This window comes from Malus domestica, chromosome 15 (genome assembly GCF_042453785.1).
Source record: "Malus domestica chromosome 15, GDT2T_hap1".
In the NCBI taxonomy this organism is placed as follows: Eukaryota; Viridiplantae; Streptophyta; class Magnoliopsida; order Rosales; family Rosaceae; genus Malus; species Malus domestica.
The window spans coordinates 35,590,696-35,610,574 of NC_091675.1; the positions used below are offsets into that span (position 1 = coordinate 35,590,696).

Consider the following 19,879-nt stretch of genomic DNA (forward strand, 5'->3'; position numbering starts at 1 on the left):
TGCCACCCTTATCACCAATCAGGTGAAGAAGGAACTCATCTTCATGCCACCAACCAGGTGATGAAATGCACAACGCGTACTTTCCTTCATGCCACCAACCAGGTGATGAAATGTACAACGCGTACTCTCCTTCATGTCACCAACCAGGTGATGAAATGTGATGAAAGGTGATTAAGGAATTCACATTCGTACCACCAACCAAGTGATGAAAGCAACCCACCATTCATTCCACTAACCAGAAGACAAGTGGTACAACTTGTACATGTGAACTCCTAGCATTCACAAATAATCAAAAACCATCAAGCTTTACAACTCAACTAGGGGAGCACTTATGCCTAACAAAAGTTATAGTCACCCACAAAGTCTTATTGCAAGCCAACAATGGCTTTAGTGCATGGTATACGAAGATCAAGCTCTTCAGCCCTCTTGCATCTGCTTCAGACATTTATCCTCCTATAACAATGCAAACACTACAACTCATAGAAAGCTTCAAACGCTCTTGATCAAGACTGTTTGAAGCAAATTCAATTTATATGGTTCATCCAAACCTTCGACTACTACAAGATGTGGCTTGCATCACAATCTCTCGCTTAACAGTATGGAAGCAAAATTTGTATACGTTGTCTCTCCCACATTTTCAAATTTCTAGTTTTCCCAAAAAAAAAAAATAAAAAAAAAATGAGGAAATTGGAAATTGGGAAATTCAACAAAGCTTCATCAATGGAACACAACTACAATCCTCAAAAGCTTCGCACTATCTTCATCAAGATAGTGTGAAGTAAAATCAATTTATGGTGCCAACAAAAGCTTCATCAATGGAGGACAAATATCAATCTCAAAAGCTTTGCACTATCTTCATCAAGATAGTGTGAAGCAAAATCAATTTATGGTGCCAACAAAAGCTTCATCAATGAAGGACAAATATCAATCTCAAAAGCTTTGCACTATCTTCATCAAGATAGTGTGAAGCAAAATCAATTTATGGTGCCAACAAAAGCTTCATCAATGGAGGACAAATATCAATCTCAAAAGCTTTGCACTATCTTCATCAAGATAGTGTGAAGCAAAATTAATTTATGGTGCCAACAAAAGCTTCACCTATAAAGCTTCTGATAGGGATTTTTACAACTCATGTGAATGCGATAAAAACCTTCTATTTTACTTGCAAGAATCACAAGGTTATTGTAGTATAAACGGATCTCGCAAGGTCATTCTCCACAGGGATTATTAAATAATTCGAAACAAATCAGATTTTAATTAATGATTGTAAAGTAGAAATTTGGATGATTGATTTTATAACCTAATTAAAGTAAAAACGAATTTAATGAATTAAAATAGATAATCTGCAATATTAAAGCTAGAGAGAAAAGAAAACAGTTTTTAGAAAAATCAAATTAAGAAAGCACTAGGGTTCCACCATCACCTAGCAATCCTATGAATTTTTACCCATTACTTATGATCTACACATGCCACTTTGAAGGTTAGATTTTCCTAATTCATATTCTACTTGGAACCTCCAATATAGAACGTATATCTAACATGCAACCCGTCCGGACGTTCGGATCAAATCTAAACATGAAAGACTCATTATGCTTTATGAAAATCCTTTGAAAAACCATGCAATCCTTAAGACGTGATATTCATCCTAAAAGAAATTACAATTATTAATCACAAGAAGCCAGCGTCAATTTCAGGGAACCTTCCGACCAAAATTGCATCAAATTACTTTTCTAAAAATCCTAATGGTGATCAGGCATTAAAACAATTAGATAGTTTTTATCCCGGTGATTAACAATTCAAAGTACGCATGCAATCAATCATAAGCAATTAAATAAAAATCACATATTCATGCTAAGGCTCAAGGCTTCGCCCTAGCAATAGAAATTAGTTCCGCATATTCATAATTGAAATCATAGAAAATATTATTAAGAAAAGGATTGAAAACACCTTCAAGTAGAAAATCTCCAAAACCCTAGCAATTCTCTCTGTCTCCAAAATTGCATCAAAGAAAGCGTCCACTAAAACTGTAGACGGCTAAGCAATATATTTGCTAAGCCACCACCCAAACCCTAGCAAACTAAAATTAATAAAAACCCTAAATAAAAATAGTAAAATTCGTCTAAAATCTGAACAGCCACGTTTTGGCCCATAAGCTGCTCTAAAACTGGCCCAATATAGCTGGATTTGATGTTTGGAATATTCTGAACACTTTTCCAGAAGGCCACGAACCCATCCGAGGTCATCTTGGGCTCCAAAAACGTCATTTAAGCCCAAAAACGTCATTTTCCAGCACTGCGCATTGCTTCTTTCTTTCATCGCCAGAAAATAACCGCTTGGTGGAAAAATCCCAAATTTTGATACGATCAAGCTAAGTGACTCACGAACGTCCTCCAACTGGAATTACTCCAAAATTCGTCCATTTGATCCTGTTTTGCTCCAGAGGAAGTCGAAAGTCCTATATTGAAAATACAATTCAAAGTATCAAAATTCTTCCAAAATATTAACCAAAATATACTAAGATTATGGTAAAATATATAATATAAAATCTACTCATCAAATACCCCCAAACTTAGCTTTTTGCTTGTCCTCAAGCAAAACAAGACTCAAACAAAAATAAAAACTTAACAAACTAGACAACTAGCTAAAATTAACTGACAAAATTTTCATCTTCAAAGTTGCAATCCATAGCAAATTTTAAAAACTAGAACATTTTTTTCAAAAGTTCCAACCAATCCCACCACAGAGTCTAAGCCATTTAGAATCAATTAGAAAAGAATTCACAAACTTCCTTTGGTGTAAAGTGAACCAACATAATTAAGGAGACTCGACTAAAACACTTACCTGTCGTCCTTATTTATTTCACACATAGTAACTTTAAATATAACTCTCTTTCTTTTTTCTTTTTTTTTCTTTTTCACTTTTTTTTTCTCTTTTTTTTTTTCATATATAACATTTTTTTTTTTCAGTAACAGTAGTGGTCGTGCAATGTCGGTTCACTTAAGCTTTCAATCCAACCCATGTAGCGAGCTTTAGGTCAATGACTCCCAAACCACTAGGGCTTTAGGGCACTAGGTGTAGAACACCCCTAAGGACTTATTAACCCGAACTGAAAAGGCTACGAAACCAACTAACCACCCTGCCTCATGCCAAAACTCTACCGTTTGACGCGAGAATCACTGCTGATTAGGCAGGACTGGCCCGGTTACTAGGCAAAACCTCGGGTGAGACAATTATTACTTTATTCACAATAATAACTGACTTTACTTAAAACAAAAATTAAAAATAAACTTAGACTAAAAGCAAGTGTTTCAATCTCACTCCCCACAAACCATGTTGATGTGATGTGCAAAGTTCAAAGTATAATTAATGAATTAGTGTCTAAGCAACGATAAATAGAAAAGACTCTAATGTGGGATTAATCTTTACCATGTCCATTTGTTCTAACGTTTAAAATAATCTATGGATATTAACTTAACAAGAATGAAAATTTTTTAACGACCCTGATTCTAACAGAACAGTGCAGTGCGGTCTTATTGCATAAATTGCCTCCAAAGAAAAAAGATCCAGGGAGTTTTACTATCTCTTGCACCATTGGAAATTGTGATTTTAGTAGTGCTTTAATTGATTTAGGTGCTAGTGTAAACTTAATGCCATATTCTGTTTTCAAACGTCTAGGTGAAGGGGAGCTGAAGCCAACCTCCAGTATTATTCAATTGGCTGACCGTTCAATTACCTACCCTAGAGGAGTCATTGAAGATGTTATTGTGAAAGTTGACAATTTATATTTACCGGCTGATTTTATGGTGTTAGACATGGATGAGGATTTGACAACGCCCATTATTTTGGGCCGCCCATTTCTGGCAACAGCCCGGACTCTTATTGACGTTGAAGCCGGAACATTAACATTCCGGGTTGAGGATCAAACTGTTGTTTTCAAGTTGTTTGAAGCAAGCATACATTCAGGTGACAAGCAAGAATGCATGCGTGTTGATGCATTGGATGGTTTACCAAGCGCCAAGTTTATGAACAGATCATCAACTGACCATCTGTCCATAAAGCCCCCAAATTTAACTCGTGATTGTACAAGTCCTAAACCACAGCAGCAAATGGTGCTACATGAAGACCAGCCAATTAACACTATGAAAATATATGAAAATTTGCCAAGCAGCCCAAATTTTAAGAAAATACAGCCTGGTAAAAAAGTGTGGTTATTAAGTTCAGATTTCAAGATATTTCCAGGGAAACAAGAGTCTCGATGGAGAGGCCCTTTTCTAGTTACTAAAGTTTTTCAGAATCCACAAGCTTCTTTTTCTTTGTACAAACGTCCTTAAAAAACTTGGCATAAGATGGAATGTTCTTGATTGCATCAATTAATGGAAGATTAATTTGAACCTTAGCCAGAGTTTTCATAAAATCTGTCAACTGTTGATCTTTAGCTTTAGGCTTCAACCTTTCTGGGTAGGGCATAGGAGGCTCATAAACACGTTCTGCAGTTTTTGTGGTAGCTTCTTCAGTATTTTCGGATCTGTCTTGAGACTGCCCAGAATCTGCAGAAATTCCAGAATCTGCAAAATTTGCAGATTTAGGTTGAGGCAGTTCTGCTACCTGCGAATTTTCAACAGAATTTTCATGGTTGCTGTTGTAAATTTTGCCAGACCGTAAAGTGTGTACAGCATTGCATTCCTCTCGTCCTCTTGGATTAGGTACTGTTTGACTAGGAAATGAACCTGGTGCCCTTTCTGAAACCTGCAAAGCAATTTGCCCAATTTGTTTTTCCATATTTTTCATTGATGCATGCAGATTTTGGATTTCTTGACTGGTAGTATTTGCTAATTTTTCAATTGCAACTTCCCAAGCAGCCTTAGGTGCAGCATGTTGTTGTACCTGCTGTTGAAATTGAGGCCTAGTGTGTTGATCTTTGTCCCACTTTAAATTAGGATGATCTCTCCAACCTGGGTTGTAGAAATTTGAATACGGGTCATATCTGGGACGTTGAAAATTATTGAATGAATTAACCTGCTCCGCCATAAACTCCGGATAAGCATCTTTATGTGGACAGCTCAAAAAATCAAGATTTGTCAAACTGCAAATGCTGCAGGCAGATTGTAAGGACTGCTGTACAGCAACTTGAGAACCTGGCATTCTTTTTAATAACATGTCAAATTTTGCGTCAAGCCTTTTCTCCATTTTTTCAATTTGTGCTGTAACATATGGGGAATCAGTAGACATCTCAAAAGCTGACCTAGATTGTGGCTGCTCCACTGCCCACTGCTGAGTATCTTCTGCCATTTTTTCAAATAACAAACAAGCCTCTTGTGCATTTTTGTCTTTGTAGGTACCTCCGCATGATGCGTTGACAAGAGTTTTTGTAGTCATATTCAACCCTCTGAAAAATATGTGCATTTGATCAGTTGTGCTAATACCCGAATGCGGACATTTTCTAATCAACTCTTTAAACCGCTCCCACGCCTCATGAAACTCTTCGTTTGGTTTTTGGGCAAAAGATAAAATCTGAGTTCTCATGTCAAGAGTCTTAGAAGCTGGATAATACTTGTTTAGAAATTTTTCACTGAGTTGGGCCCAAGTTGTAATGCTTCCAGATGGGAGTGTGAGGAGCCATCTCCTTGCCTGATCCTTTAGAGTGTATGGAAATAACCGCAACTTAATAGATTCAGCCGAAAATCCCCTCACCAAAATGTTTTTGCACCCCATTAAAAATTCTGCAATGTGCATGTTAGGATCATCAGATGAAAACCCATGAAACGTAGGTAGAATATTCAACATGTGCTGTTTTATTTCAAATGCAGTCCCTTCTTCCACTGCCGGATATGTAATGCAACTGGGTATATTTGTTGTATGGGCTGTCAGTGAATCACCCAGGGGCAGACCTGCCTCTGGAATTACAAACGCCATTTTGTCTTTGTTGTGCAGGTCCCCAGTAGATACTGTTTCCAGAAATGTCTCCTGCAGTGGACGAACCCGCTGCAAATTTTGCTCCCTGCGTTTCCTCCTTAAATGCTGCTCAAATTCTGGATCAAATGGAATCAATTTCTGCACTGTTGAACGGGTGCTGACCATGCACAGTTTCGCACAGTTTCTGAAATCTGTACTGTTGTACTGTTATAATCTGTAAAAATAAAATAAAACGAAAATTAATTTTTTTTTTATATGTATAAACAGCAATAACTAATTAAAAATCTGATTCGTAGGGATTATTTTAAATAATCCCCGGCAACAGCGCCATTTTCTTGATAGGGATTTTTACAACTCATGTGAATGCGATAAAAACCTTCTATTTTACTTGCAAGAATCACAAGGTTATTGTAGTATAAACGGATCTCGCAAGGTCATTCTCCACAGGGATTATTAAATAATTCGAAACAAATCAGATTTTAATTAATGATTGTAAAGTAGAAATTTGGATGATTGATTTTATAACCTAATTAAAGTAAAAACGAATTTAATGAATTAAAATAGATAATCTGCAATATTAAAGCTAGAGAGAAAAGAAAACAGTTTTTAGAAAAATCAAATTAAGAAAGCACTAGGGTTCCACCATCACCTAGCAATCCTATGAATTTTTACCCATTACTTATGATCTACACATGCCACTTTGAAGGTTAGATTTTCCTAATTCATATTCTACTTGGAACCTCCAATATAGAACGTATATCTAACATGCAACCCGTCCGGACGTTCGGATCAAATCTAAACATGAAAGACTCATTATGCTTTATGAAAATCCTTTGAAAAACCATGCAATCCTTAAGACGTGATATTCATCCTAAAAGAAATTACAATTATTAATCACAAGAAGCCAGCGTCAATTTCAGGGAACCTTCCGACCAAAATTGCATCAAATTACTTTTCTAAAAATCCTAATGGTGATCAGGCATTAAAACAATTAGATAGTTTTTATCCCGGTGATTAACAATTCAAAGTACGCATGCAATCAACCATAAGCAATTAAATAAAAATCACATATTCATGCTAAGGCTCAAGGCTTCGCCCTAGCAATAGAAATTAGTTCCGCATATTCATAATTGAAATCATAGAAAATATTATTAAGAAAAGGATTGAAAACACCTTCAAGTAGAAAATCTCCAAAACCCTAGCAATTCTCTCTGTCTCCAAAATTGCATCAAAGAAAGCGTCCACTAAAACTGTAGACGGCTAAGCAATATATTTGCTAAGCCACCACCCAAACCCTAGCAAACTAAAATTAATAAAAACCCTAAATAAAAATAGTAAAATTCGTCTAAAATCTGAACAGCCACGTTTTGGCCCATAAGCTGCTCTAAAACTGGCCCAATATAGCTGGATTTGATGTTTGGAATATTCTGAACACTTTTCCAGAAGGCCACGAACCCATTCGAGGTCATCTTGGGCTCCAAAAACGTCATTTAAGCCCAAAAACGTCATTTTCCAGCACTGCGCATTGCTTCTTTCTTTCATCGCCAGAAAATAACCGCTTGGTGGAAAAATCCCAAATTTTGATACGATCAAGCTAAGTGACTCATGAACGTCCTCCAACTGGAATTACTCCAAAATTCGTCCATTTGATCCTGTTTTGCTCCAGAGGAAGTCGAAAGTCCTATATTGAAAATACAATTCAAAGTATCAAAATTCTTCCAAAATATTAACCAAAATATACTAAGATTATGGTAAAATATATAATATAAAATCTACTCATCAGCTTCAACTCCAAAGCTTCACCTATAAAGCTTTAACACCAAAAGTTTCACCTATAAAGCTTCAACCCTTCAACACCAAAGCTTCACCTAAAAAGCTTCAACACCAAGGCTTCACCTATAAAGCTTCAACACCAAAGCTTCACCTATAAAGCTTCAACACCAAAGCTTCACCTATCAAGCTTCAACCCCAAAGCTTCACCTACAATACAAAATTTCAACACCAAAACATATAAAAGCTTCACACACTCTTCATCAAGATAGTGTGAAGCAAAATCAATTCATGATGCCCAACAAAGCTTCAACCTCAAAGCTTCACCTACAAAGCTTCAACACCAAAGCTTCACCTACAAAGCTTTTAAATATATATATATATATATATATATATATATTATTTTTATTTTTTATTTTTTCGGAAATTCGAAAATTCAAAAATCCGGAAATTTGGAAATTCAAAAAAAAAAAAAACAATTGCCTAAGCCTCCTCTTCTTTGGGCCTAACAACTTTCATAACAAATATATATGAAGAAGGAGTTTTGGGCTACCACTTAGAAAGGAAATGCCTCATTCGTCAACTCCCTCGACCAGAGACTTGGGGGACTCCTACCATATGCTACTGCACCTTGATACTCGGAAGTCTCACGACCACTTAGTGACTTAGATTTTTCAAGTCTCCAAACGAGAAGTTGATGTGAGAATTACTTGACACACAAATTAAACCCTCTTTTTGACAATTGTAGTATAGATGTAAGTAGGGTATCGTTCTAGGCCGGGGATTAGGAGGGATTGCTAATCTATTCTAAATTAATTTTAAAATATTAAACAAGACTCAAGGACACAAAACTAGGCTAAAAACTCTAATAACTTGAAACACACTTAGAATGACTCAAAATAATGAAAACAATCAAATTAGACACTAGAAACTGAAATGGATGGAAATTGAATTAAAAGACTAACAACAATGAAAACTAACTAAATAATATAATTTAATAATGGGGGGGTTTGGTTTTGACGAGAAGTAAATTAAACTTAAATAAATTACAGAATTGACAAAAGCATGAAATTAAGGTGAAAGGACAGGTGACGGACTAGCTAGAGGGTTCTTCTCCACACATGACACATATGCAACCTAAATTGATTTTCAGTTGTTCTTTCAATAAATTGTAAATCTCAATGTTCCAAGTTAATTAGGTCCGCTTAAATTAACTCTTAGATTTCCCTAGATTCATTGGATTGAATGGAATACGCATTACAACCAAATTATTCCTCATCAAAATCCCTAACTATGGAATACGCATGATAGAGACATTCAACAAAGATCATTAAGTTCAACGGAAATCATAAACATTGACTAGGCATTCATAACTATGGAATACGCATGTTAATCCAGCCTAGAATTCACTTAACACGATTGTGGATAACAACCTTCACTACTTGTGAATATAAGTTCATAACGATTTGGTGAAACTCCCTTATATTCTAGCATCAAATTCATGCATGAAAATTAAGCGTGCACTCTCAACCAACATACACAAATTAGTTATCAATCAAGCAGTTAAGCAAATTAAATCACAACTCAGAAATTACAACTGAAGGTAATCAATTCATATTACAAATATATTCATGGCTTTGAACTTCCCCCTAGCTAAGTAGGGGATTAGTTCCTCATACTTGCAATTAAACAAAAACAATTGATATTAAACATAGAAAAACAAAGTAGAATACACCTAGAATGCTCCAACAACTCCAATGGAATGGCTAGTACAACTCCAAGCACTCCTCCTTCTTTGCAAGCCTTGGAACTAATGTAAATGTGTATGAATTTCTGTGTGTCTTCCTTGAAGGCTGAATGGTGTTTATATAGAGGTTGAAAATGAAAAGAAATGCAAGGTAATGGACATGACAACTCACGGCAAAGGGAAGAAAGGATGCTGCCAGCTTTGTTTTGCATGTGTGTGTGCTGTTTTTGTGCTCTTTCCACCTAGAAATAATCATTCCAAAGCCACCCAAAGCTATAAGTGGGAGACCAACAAGAAATCCACTTCATAGTGGTCCAATTTCCTTGCTTTTCTGTTGTCCATTCACTCCCCTTATTGTAGAAATCTGCCATTGCCGTGTGTGTGTGTGTGTGTGTTGTCCTCATCACTTCCCACTCTTCCATGCTTTAATTTCTGATTCCTTGCTGCCCATGTGGTGTTTATACTTGCACATACATGCTCTTCATCCATTTAGCTAGCAATAAACACATTTTCTGCCATCACATGGCAGCTATGATGTTTGTAGTTGTAGGCCAACACACTTGCACACACAAATGCTGATTTCCTAGCCTTCTAATATTCAAATTCGTCCATCCTCATGTCTCCATGTTTGCACCATCCAATCTTGGCCCAAAAATGCTCCAAAATGCTCCAAAATGCATCTTCTTGCATCTTTGGCCCATAGAACCTATAAACACACGAAAATGGCTTAAACTACTAACATAACTAAGAACTAAGAACATAAATGCACGAAAACAAACATACTAAGTCGCATAAATATGCTCCTATCAGAAGTTTTCCTCACTCGGGAAATTAAGGGTGCACTACCTTGTCTGTCACCTCTTTCGGCAGATCTCCTAGCTCGGCGACTTAGGGGACTCCTATTACAGGGTTTGTATCGCACTTGACCAAGCCTGAAACTACAAGTAAGCTTCAAGTGAAATTGATACATTACCTTGTGCATCTTCATCGGTTAAAGATACCACCCATGGATGGAGGAAAAGTACTTCCAGAGAAGATGCCACATCTACATATGAGACAGATAAGGCACGTGAAAATGATACCACACTTCAGTACTTAGAAGTTTCATGATTACTCAATGGCTTGGATCTTGCAAGTCCCCAACCGAGGAGCTTCCCTCACTCGGGAACTTAGGGGAGCACTGTTTGTACCATACTTGACCAATCCCGAAACTACTGAGCACCGGTCAACGTTATACCGTCAAGGACCCAGAAGAGCTTCCCTTCAACCAGGAGGCCAATCACAATGCGACACGTGTCGACATCAGAAGCCAATCACAGCTAGACACGTGTCAACATCAGAAGCCAATCACAACACGTCACGTGTCAATGTTAGAACAAAACTAGAAACTCTCTTCTATAAATAGGGATCATTCTCCCACAATAATCTCTAATGTCATTTTGTACTAAACTATTCACTAGAACTCACAAAATGAAAGCTTGAACCTATGTATTTGTGTAAACCCTTCACAATTAATGAGAACTCCTCTACTCCGTAGACGTAGCCGATCTGGGTAAACCACGTACATCTTGTGTTTGCTTCCCTGTCCCTATTCATTTACGTACTTATCTTCACTAGTGATCGAAGCAACCAAGCGAAGGTCACAAACCTGACACTTTCTGTTGTACCAAAGTCCTCACTGATTTTGTGCATCAACAACATTAAAGTAGGCATGCATTAAAAAACAATTCATAAAACCCATGACTTTCAAAGCCTAGTATATGGTGAACCAATAAACTCTTTAACAACATTAAAGAGAAGGAAAGATTTAGAGTTTCTTTACCCTTGAAGCTCATCCTTGATTACACAAGGGACTCACCCAAGTGGAGGGCCTTCAAGTCACCTCCTTGCTCCTTGGATCTTCCTTGTGATTTTCCTCCTTTTAGTGCTCCTTTGCTTCTTTGAGGATTTGAGGATTAGTTCTCCAAAAACATCAAAAGCTTGATGTCTCTAAGTCTCCACACCAAGGATGAAGTGTGAAGATGAAATGGATGACTTAGAGAAGAAAAGATTGCTAGCTAATTCCCCTCTAAGTGGCCGGCCTCTTTAGAGAAAATGAGAGAAAGTGTTTCACCTCATTTCACCAAGAAAAACCCTAATGAGAAATAAAGCTATAAAGTTGATTTTATACTTTATTTCAAGTGAGTGGCAAACTTGTAATTAATCCAAGTTTGCTACCCTCACCCTTATGGCCGGCCTTACCTTTGTTATTGGGCTAATTGCCCATTTTGTTTTAGTTGTCATACAACTTAAACATAATGGGCCTTGTGGACCAAAACGCTTTTGAGCCCCGAATCCCAAAACCAACTTAAAAGCCCAATACGAACCTTTCGTAAAATTAATTAACTAATTAATTAATCTTGACCATTCTCAATTAAACCATTTAATTGCTTATCCATCTCATTTATATTTCTTCACTTTCACCCTTACTCGGTGTACGATCCATTAGGTTCCAATTAGCGAGGCAGTGGACGATTGTTACTCTTAACGAACGATTGTGAATTGAAACAACATTTCAATTCTCCCTTTGATTAGTGTTGGCTAATCTTCAAGGCTTCCACAAACCATGAGTGACACCTAGCAGCATATCATGGTTACCCAAGCTAAGTAGAAGTGGTTGGAGAACCTATCCAATTACAACTACAATGCAATACGGTCCTTCTCTAATACAATACTCTTAATTACATTGTTTGAGTGATAGTTTGTTTCATGTCTACTATCCAATGTGATGCTTCTCTATATGATTCGATTGAATATGATTTGGAACAAATTTCCTAAGTCATATTCATATGTTTTGGCCAAAGACTCCCGAATCATATCTTAGAGTATTCTCCTTCCACCATAGAAGGTTAGAGATCCCTTGTTGTGCATTCATATGCCTACATGACAAGATAGCTTGATCCCAAGAATGCCGTGGACACTCCAATGGAATGCCATTTAACATGATCAAAGATCAAGAACCTAACCATTAGACATCTATGATGCCTCAGGTCAAAGGACTACTTTGCATATTGCAACTATCGAGTTCTTACATGACATGTATGTTCGAACTCTCTTTTGATCGTTGTTCAGTGTACTCGATTACTCTTTCGAGCACCTATGTGTTTGTCTTAGTGTCCAACACTAAATGACTTGAGACTTGTCATACTCGCGCTTGAGTCAACATAACACATACTAACCTTAGCGGATTGTCAATGCCCAATTGGCAATCCTATGGCTAGGAATGTTTTAGGAATGAACATAAGAGAAAGGTCTCGTTAATCTAACTTACTTAAATCACTTATCTCTTAGATCAAATACATTCCTTGGATTCCCTTATTGCTTAAACACATGATACAATAAATAGTGATTAACAATAAGCTTTGCCCTTCATTAAACATATAAAAGTTTAATACAATAAGTATTCCAAGAGCTATTACATCAAATTAATGGCTTTGTGGGCATACTTCCAACATTAGGGACATATTTAACCTATGCGCCATGGAGGAAACCAATTCAAAACCCAAATCAGCTGCAATGTGGTTTTATCATTCACAGGAACCAACGTGGTATCATAATTCAAACTATAATCTCTAAAACATTGGAATCAGGAAGATTTTTTATTTTTTTTAGATCGTTTGAATTGACGGGATAAGGTCAAGGTTTCAAAAGATGCTAGGAACTAGTCGGGCGCGTGGATTGGGGCCTTAGGCGACTAGGTGGAGCTTAGGTGGGGGCCTAAGCGAACTAGGGAGAGTTAAGTAAATCTATTAAGTATCATATAAATAAGTGTCTGCTTATACTTAAAAACTACAAAATTTAAATGGGATACATAAATTGCAAAATAAAACGATATATAGATTATAAAGTTTTAGAACATAATGAAAACATGGGGAATGAACATATAATGTGTGCTCATATAAGTATTTACAAGTCTCTTACAATTTATTGAAAAAAATAACATGAAAAATGAAATTTATCTATCTTCTGTCTAAGTGAGAGTCGTTACTTAGGCGGGTGCCTAGGCATGTTCAGGTGGGCTAAGTGAACACCTAAGCAGGTCTAGATGCCCTTTCTTAATTTTCAAATGCCTAAGAATTAATCAGGATGGTGGTTTGCCACCTAGGCAGGATTTTTAGAATAGTGCATAGGGTTTGTATAACTCCCCCAAATTTTTGCAATCTAACAAAACCAGAGGTTTTGGAACAACGTAAATCTGACCGTGAATCTGCAAGAAAGTAAATAACACAAGATGTATCGTGGTTCACCCCAATGTTTGGGCTACGTCCACACTGATATTGTATTTCTCTAAGAGGATTGTGAGGGAGAGGGTGAGAGCTTCCGAGGGTGAGAGAGCTTTTCCCAGGGCCTAAGAATTGGCCTAGGAATTGGCCTCCCCTAATGAGGAGAGTGAGGGGTCGTTTTATAGAATAAAGGCTCCTCACTTATTTCATATTTACCTCTTCATTTATTACATAATTACATTTGAGTCCTAAGAGTATTTATACGAGATCTAAATACGGAAGCCCTAAGTATGGTACAAACAGTAGTCCCCTAAGTCTTCAGTTAAGAGAGTCTTTTGGCTGGAGACTTGAAATCCAGTCCATGTGTGGGCCGAAGTAACTAGATGTCGTCTTGAACTGATGCTCGATATGAGGCGGTGCTCAATCTGAAATGATGCTTAACTAAAAGTAACACATGTTACGAGGCTGTTGGCTGTTGGTTGAAGACTTCAAATTCAATCCATGTATAGGTCGAAGTGGCGATTGTTCGGAGGTGGTATTTGTATACCTTGCACTGAAGCTTTGTAAGTCAAGCTTTGAAGCTAGAGCTTTGTAAATGAAGCTCTCGAAGCTGGAGCTCTGTAACTGAAGCTTTTGAAGCTGGAGCTCTCGAAGTTGGAGCTCTGTAAATGAAGTTTTCGAAGCAGATTGACATGAGTGATGCTCATGAATGTTTTATGTTGATTGACATGAGTGATGCTCATGGATGTTGACATGAATGATGCTCATGAATGTTGACATGAATGATGGTCATGAATGTTTATGTATGATTGTCATGAATAATGCTCATGAATGTTTATGTATGATTGACATAAGTAATACTCATGTATAATTTTGGGGTACTGGACGTACTTTTGATCACCTGGTTGGTGATAATAACGGCAGGTTGTCGAATAATTTTTATAATACTGAACGTACTTTTAATCACCTGGTCGGTGATAATAGTGGCAGGTTGCCGAATAATTTTGTAGTATTAGGCATACTTTTGATCACCTGGTTAGTGATAATAGTGGTAGGGTGCCGAATAATTTTGGAGTATTGGGCGTACTTTTGATCACCTGGTTGGTGATAATAGTGGCAGAGTGCCGAATAAACTTGAAGCCATAGGGCCAGGCTCTTTTGGGCATATGGGTCTTGGCCCTCCACATAACATTCCAACCCATTATTTTTGGCTTGCCCTTTTTTTTTATTTTTTTTTATTACCCTCTGATGGGGTTTATACAGATGTCTCCGAAAGATAAGAAAAATAAATCACATCATTTAAAAATAAAATCCGACCCTTCAATGGGTCACGCCCATAATTCCCTTTTCTGTATGCCATCACCACCACAATTATCTATGCTTCTCTGATGAGCATCACAACTGTCATGGTCTTCCTTTATTGCTGTCACTTCGGCCCTACTCTTTCTTATTTTTGACGAAATAAAGGTAATTTCTTTCTCTTCCATCTTATCAAAAGCTAAGAAAGCACTACTTGTATTGACGTTTCCCACCATCTCACTCATTTTAGTTGCAGTCTTCGCAGACTAAGCACGTGCTTTTAGGGTATCATGCCTCCTGTATCTTGCTTTCTAAAAGCCGTGTATTAGACACAAGATTATAAACAACAACTTTTTGTTGGTCAAGTTGAGATTTCAAAGTGGGAACATGTGCAGCCTGGTCAAGATATATCCTCCTCATTTTTCTTTTTCTTACTTTTGCTTTTCTTTCTTTTTCCCATGAAACCCCCATATTCCCCCTACAAGCGTCGTACACCGTAACGCCAGAGTTGGCGGGACCGAGGTAGTGGAACTGCATGATCTCGTTTCTGTCCGCGACGCACTACGCCTTCATAGGCTCCTTGGACTCCTCAAACCGGGCAACGGTCTTGGACCCGTTCTGGGCTTTAAGAATCATCTCAATCTGACCCGAAAAGTGATCCAGCTAGTGGTAATGAAGGTGGAGGAGAAAGAGGAACAGTTCCAATTACGGGATGGCATTAGCAGTGGCGTGAGATGACGACTATTGAGATTTAAGAATCGGCAATCTGATGGTCGCCATTGGGAGGAAACTCCGTAAATCATCCCCGCAAAGCTCTTTTGCAATTTGCCAAATACAAGTAAATACGATCAAAGTACCAACATCAGTCCCCATTTCTTTTGAAAAGACAACCCTCGGTAAGCTTGGCTCGACCTCTAGTAGGCTAGCACAACACTGTCTGGCATTCCCACACACCATAGCTGTTTGCGAGTGACTGAACACAGTTGTTATGCTGAAGCATCCTTGGCACTTAACATCCATGAAAAAAGAGTTGGGCGTCTGCACAAGCCTCTTAAGCTTGTGCTTCCTCGTTTCGAGCTCAGCTTGTGGGTGAAGCAAATCGGTATCATTCTGAAGCACCATCTTGATCGATGCAGATTGTAGCAAACCAGAAACACAGAGCCGCAAGAACCTTTAGAGAGAGCTGGAGTGCGTGAGATTGTCCGGAAAGGGTCCCCGGAGGTTGTTGTCGGCGAGGTCGAGACAGAGGAGTCCCAACCTTCAGGAATCTGAGGCCACCTATTCTTCGGTGCCATTGCTGAGGATCTGGGTCGTCAAGCACCTTAACCGGTTACGGCATCAGAGAAGACAAGTTCGGAGTCTTGGCAGAGGTTGAGGTTCTTGTGGCGAATTATCTTGGATTTGAGATCGTGAACGGAGATGGAGGCGTGGCCGTTAATGGCGGTGGATTCAAAGTTGACGGAGCCTCTGAATTTGAACTGGACCGCTATGGCAGAATGGCGGCACTGATCCTATTTGACTTGCGTTGACCGCCACTCCTGCTCTATTTTCCTCTAGAACTCTCGCCGGAGCAGCCTCAGTTTGCTTGCGAAAAACTGGGAAAAATGGGGTCCTGATGACGGCAGGCTCCTAGTCTTGCGAGATGGGTCCTCCTGCGAGATGGCTCCCAATCCCACCGAGCTAGATTCCTAAACGGGCTAATCCTGCTGATAACGCCATAGGATGTCACTGCTAGGCTGGACCTTGAAGCGATTTTGGTAGAAATGCTCATGAGCAGCTTCAACTTCTGCTCGCTCCTCCTCGGTACCTGCATCTGGGTCGAACTCCCATGTCTGCCTCCCATGGAAGTTGTTTGTGCTGAACAACATAGGGTCATTTGCACCCTCTCCAAACTTGATCTTCCACATCTTCCTAGATCACTGGATTAGTAGTACAAAAATAATCATTCTTTTAGTACCCATTACAAAAAGTGGCTGTGATGGTGAGGCAGGAAAAAGTTTGCTTTGAGTTGCTATGCTAAGTCTCTCTCTCCACTATTTCTCTCTCTGGAAGCTGATAAATATACTCAAACAAAGCTCTCTCTTTTCTCTTTTGTTGTGCCCTTTTGGTCAGTTCCACCACATTATCCCAAAGGTTGCTTTGTAAGGAGACCTCCATTTATGAGACAGATTCTGATTATGGCTCTAGAATTTAGAATTTGGAGTGGATTGGTGAGCGTGGAGAGAGAGAGAGAGATAGCTCTGTGTCTGTGTCTCTGTGTGGGTTTTACAGATCCACGGTGGACAGTGGTGAGGTTGTGAAGATTTCACTGTGGTGAGATGGAAAAATGAAAAAGAATCGACACAGCTTTTCGTGTCGATTCCCACAGACGGCGCCAAATGTTGATGCACAAAACCGGAGGTCTTGGAACAACATAAATCCGACTGTGAATCTGCAAGAAAGTAAATAACACAAGTGTATCGTGGTTCACCCCAATGTTTGGGGTACGTCCACACTGATATTGTATTTCTCTTAGATGATTGTGAAGGAAAGGGTGAGAGCTTACGAGGGTGAGAGAGCTCTTCCCATAGCCTAAGAATTGGCCTAGGAATTGACCTCCCCTAATGAGGAGAGTGAGGGGTCATTTTTTTAGAATAAGGACTCCTCACTTATTACATATTTGCCCCTTTATTTATTACATAGTTACATTTGAGTCATCTGAGTATTTATACGAGATCTAAATACAGATGCTCTAAGTATGGTACAAACATCTGTAATTTGTGTTAAAATTAAGGACAAGTAAATATAGGACGTGGAAGTGTGTTGACTTACTAGACCCCACTTATGAGATGTAATACTAGCGGATTCAATTTAAAATTGTGGTTAAAATTTGGATCCATATTAAAATGCCATTTCATTCTATTTCCACTTCTCTTCGTTCCAATTTGACCCCTTCCAAATGTAGGTAAAATGCCATAATGTATAGAAAAAATCGAAGCTTATTGAATTTGCAATTCAAATTAATTGATAACATAGTTTTAAAGAAGATTACAATTTTTCTGTTCATTGATAAAATGGCATTACAAATATATATCATGAAGAACTCAGCCTCAAAAGGGTGCTTGCAAACTAGCTCTAAAAATATTACAACAAAGCACCATTAATTGCAAAGCAATGAGTAGATTTCAAGCACTTGTTTGAACTCATAGGGAACTGCACAATTACACAGATCAATAAAATTATTTAACTTCGTGTTACAAGGAGATCAGGTGAGAACAAAATCTCAAACCATAAATTGGGATAGGGAATACAATGCCCATGGATCGATCACATCACCTAATTACTACCACAGTCCTAGAACACCAGATGAAGTAGATCCAGCAAATTAAACAGCTCAACTCTTCACGCATAGATCCAAAAGTGGTAGCACACCAAAACAAAAATTAAACCATGCATTGTCCTATAGACAACAATTAAACTAGCAAACTCTCCTGCAAGGAGAAATCAAACCAAATTACAGGACAATTCCTGGAAATTATTAAATTGAAATAAAATAAAAAGATAAAATCATGTCGCTGCTCCACATCCTCTGAACATCCGCTTGTCATATCATTGCACTGGCTAAATTCAAGAAATCGTACTGACTAAACTCAACCCGACGCAATTTGACATCTTCCATGGCTTCTTGCTTCAACCCACATCGAAGATGATAACTGGATCCAAAACCTTGTGATAACTGTGTGCATGGGTAAAAAGATGACGACCATTACGATGACTACAACGTTTCAAAGCCACAAACACCAAATAAAGTAAACAAAAAGTGAGAGGGAAGAAGCGAAAAATGATTTTCAAGAAGATTGCCACCGCCTTAAAGTCAAATGCAGCAGTCGGCACCAAAACTTTTCTTTTGGTTTTTCTCTAGACGACTAGATTACTAATATAGTTAATAAAATATGGAGCAAATATAATAGGTGAAAATTAAGTACGTGTATTATTTAGCAACTGTGCTAAAATAATATTTTTAAAAATTTGGTCATTTTTTTTAAATTCTAATATTTATTTATTTTTATTTATTCAATAATATGTTACAAAAAGCATAATACGTGAATTTTATATATTTTATTAAAAAATGTGTGACAATAATATGTTTTAACCACAAAGGTATGTAGCTATCTGTATTGCATGTTGAAATTAAAAAAAAAAAAAATAACGAATCATTAAGATGCATAAATAATTGGAAATTCTGTAAATGTAATTGATAATCTAAATTCCTGGTGAAGGAAGCAAAATCCAAAGGTGAATATACACACGATGATTCCCAGTACATAGGACGCACACAACATTTGCACCAATGATGCCGCCCTACACCAACACGCACTAAGATAATGTCATAAATAACAAACAAAAACCTGCTTACGAGGCGCACCCATGAGTCATTGAGTCATATCAACCCGGATCTTCTATGGATTCCTAAAAACTTGAGTCGAAGAATGAAATGATTCGGACCGTTGAAATTTGATATAACGGCTACAAATAGGGGATCCCTCTAAAAGTTATAATAATTGTATCCGTTAAATCAAAATTCAACCATCCGGATTATTTGATCATTATGCTCAATTTTTAAGGATTCAAAGAGTCATATGACGAAACCCAGAAGTCCCAAATCTCCTAAACCTCACCAAAACCAACCAATTCAAAAATAAAAAAATAAAGAAATAAAAAGAAGATAAAAAATTACAATCTTGAATAAATAAACGAATTATTCAACTCGACCCAACACAATTTTGTTTTGGAAGTTTGAATTTACTCTTCACTTGCTACTTACCCAAAAATTCAAGTACTTTTATTTTTTTGTTAAATGACAGATTTTGTTAAATTAAATGTTAGATTAGACACTAATGAAATGTAT

The 19,879-nt window shown here is 37.7% G+C and overlaps 1 non-coding gene and 1 pseudogene across 1 annotated transcript; one reads left to right on the plus strand and one right to left on the minus strand.

The window, feature by feature from the left end:
* The first annotated feature begins 5,421 nt into the window (after positions 1-5,421).
* LOC114822365 (small nucleolar RNA R71) lies at positions 5,422-5,526 on the plus strand. Its single transcript, XR_003770441.2, has one exon. It is a non-coding gene; the product is annotated as a small nucleolar RNA R71 (small nucleolar RNA).
* A 10,327-nt stretch (positions 5,527-15,853) lies between these two features.
* LOC103401685 (small ribosomal subunit protein eS27y-like) lies at positions 15,854-16,183 on the minus strand (annotated as a pseudogene).
* Between the last annotated feature and the right edge of the window lie 3,696 nt (positions 16,184-19,879).